This window comes from Chrysochloris asiatica, unplaced genomic scaffold, assembly GCF_000296735.1.
Source record: "Chrysochloris asiatica unplaced genomic scaffold, ChrAsi1.0 scaffold00072, whole genome shotgun sequence".
In the NCBI taxonomy this organism is placed as follows: domain Eukaryota; kingdom Metazoa; phylum Chordata; class Mammalia; order Afrosoricida; family Chrysochloridae; genus Chrysochloris; species Chrysochloris asiatica.
Window position 1 is genome coordinate 9,784,904 of NW_006408590.1, and position 3,338 is coordinate 9,788,241.

Here is a 3,338-nt window from a genome sequence, read left to right on the forward strand (position 1 = left end):
CAAAAACTGGATTATATGAAGAAGAACATGGCATCAGGATTGGTGGATCTGCGATGTACAGATGATGCAACCTTGCTTACTGAAAGTGAAGAGTACTTAAAATACTTACTGATGAAGATCAAAGACCACAGCCTTCAGTATGGGTTTCACCTCAATGAAAACAAAATAAAAATCCTCACAACTGGACCCATAATAACATCATAATAATCAGAAAAGAATGAAGTTGTCAAAGACTTTATTTTGCTTGAATATATCAACACACATGAAGCAGCAGTCAAGAAATCAAATAATGTATTTCATTAAGCAAGTCTGTTGCACAAAACTTTAAAGTGTTCAGGAGCAAAGGTGTCAGTTTGAGGACTAAGGTGCCCCTGATACAAGCTACGCATGATCTTTTCAGTATGCATTTCAAGAGGTAGTATATGATCTAGAGCCAATGATACTGAAGGAAGAAGCCCAAGATGCATTGAAGGAATTGGCAAAGAACAAGGCACTAGGAATTGATGGAATACAAATCGAAATCTTTCAAGAAAATGAGGCGGCACTCACTAATCTATACCAAGAAATTTGGAAGACAACTATCTGGCCGACTGATTGGAAGAGAACCATATTTGTGCCCATTCCAAAGAGAGGTGACCCAATGGAATGTGGAAATCATCGGACAATCTCTTTGGTATCCCATGCGAGTAAAGTTTTACTAAAAGGTAATACAGAAATGGCTGCAATCATACATTGACAGAGACCTTCCAGAGGTTCAAGCTGGATTCAGAAGAGGATGTGGTATGAGGAATATCATCGCTAATGTCCAATGGATCTTGGCTGAAAGCAGAGAGTATCAGAAAGATGTTTACCTGTGCTTTATTGACTACACAAATGCTTCCGATTGTGTGGATCATGACAAGCTATGGACAACATTGTGAAGTATGAGTATTCGGGAACACTTAATTATGCTCATGAGGAGTCTGTACCTGGACCAAGAGGCAGTTGTTCAAACAGAACATGGGAACACTGAATGGTTTAAAATAAAGAAAGGTGTGTGATATCTTTGTTGTTGTTGTATTCTTTCACCATACTTAGTCAACCTGTAAACTGAGCAAATAATCAGAAAAGCTGGGTTATATGAAGAATAACATGGCATCAGGATTGGATGAAGTTTCATTAACAACCTAGGACATGCAGATGATACAACCTTGCTTGCTGAAAGTGAAGAGGACTTTAAAGTACTTACTGATGAATATCAATGACCACAGCCTTTGGTATGGATTGCATCTCAATATAAAGAAAACAAAAATTCTCACAACTGGACCAATTAACAACATTCTTATCAACGGAGAAAAGATTGAATTTGTCAAAGACTTTGTTCTTCTTGGATCAACTATCAACACTCATGTAAGCAACAGCCAAGAAATCAAACGATGTATTGCATTAGGCAAATCTGCTGCACAAGATCTTTTTAAAGTGTTGAAGAGCAAAGATGTCAGGTTGAGGACTAAGGTGTGCCTGACCCAAGCCACAGTATTTTCAATAGCTTCATATGCATGCAAAAGCTGGACAGTGAATGAGGAAGACAGTGAATAGAAGAATTGACACATTTGAGTTATGGTGTTGCAGTAGAATATTGAAAGTGCCATGGGCTGCCAAAAGAACCAAAACATCTGTGTTGGAAGAAGTGCAGCCAGAGTGCTCCTTGGAGGCCAGGATGGCTAAACTTCATTTCTCATACTTCAGACATATTGTCAGGAGGGATCAGTTGCTGGAGAAGGATATCATGTTTGGTAAGGTGAAGGGTCAGAGAAAAAGAGGAAGACCCCCAGTGAGATGGATTGGCCAGGTGGCAGCATCAATGGGTTCAAGTGTGACAACAATTGTGAGGTTGGCCCAGGATTGGGCAGCGTTTCCTTCTGTTGTGCATAGGGTCGCTATGAGTCGGTACCGACTCGATGGCACCAAGCAACAACAATATATGCATGTAGAAGTTGGACAATGAATAAGATTGTTGTTTTTAAGTCTCTGTAGTCAATTCTGACTCATAGCAACCCTGTTTAGGGCTTCCAAAGAGTGGCTGGTTGAGTTTGAACTGCCGATCTTGAGTTTGTATACACATTCTTTGCTTGTTCTCTGAGCTGCAGCATGGCTGTTGAGTTATCCAGCCCTCCTGCACCTGTTGTTTGGTACCATCCAGTAGGTTACGAGTCATAGTGGTGCTATGAGTAACAGAACAAAGCACTTCCCTGCACCATCATTACAATTATTGCTGTTTGAATCCATTGTTGCAGCCACTCTATCAGTCCATTTCCTTAAGGGTCTTCATCTTTTTCAATCACCTTCTACCTAGCATGATGTCTTTCTCCAGGGACTAGGCCCTCCTGATAACATTTCCAAAATACATTAGATGAAATCTCTCCAGCCTTCCTTCTAAAGAGCATTATGGCTGTACTTCTTCTAACTCAACTTTGTTTTGTTCTTCTGGCAGTCAATGGTACTTTCAATATTCTTTACCAACGCCGTAATTCAAATGCATCGATTTTTTTCTTCCTTATTCATTGTCCAATTTTCACATGCATGAGGTGATTGAAAATATCATGACTTAGGTCTGGCGTACCTTAGTCTTCAAACTGACATCTTTGATCTTTTAACACTTTAAAGAAGTCTTTTCTTTTTAGCAGATTTACCTAATGCAATACGTTGTTTGATTTGACTGCTGCTTCCATGGGTGTTGTGGATCAAAAAAGGAAAATGAAGTCTTCGACAAATTCAATCTTTTCTCCATTTATCATCATCTTATTTACTGGTCGCATTGTGAGGTTTTTCATTTTCTTTACATTGAGGTGAAATCCATACCAGAGGCTTGGGTTTTCATCAATAAATATTTTAAGTCCTCTTTACTTCCAGAAAGCAAGGTTGTGTCATCTGCATATCTTGGATTTTTGAGTCTTCCTCCATCCTAATGCCATATTCTTCTTCATAGAATCAGGCCTCTCAAATGATTTGAATAAGTCTGGTGAAAGGGTACAATTCTGACACACATCTTTTTTGTTATTAAACCATTCAGTATCCCCTTGTTCTGTTTGAATGACAGCCTCTTGGTCTATTTACAGGTTCCTCATGAGCACAAAGAATTCTGGAATTCCTATTCTTCACGATGGTATCCATAGTTTGTTATGATTCACACAGTCGAATGTCTTTGCAATAGTCAATAGAGCACAAGTAAATATCATTCTGGTATTCTCTGCTTTCAGCTAAGATTTAACTGACGTCAGCAGTGATATCCTCGTTCTATATCGTCTGAATCTGTTTTGAATTTCTGGAAGCTCCTGTCAATGTACAGCTGCAGTTGA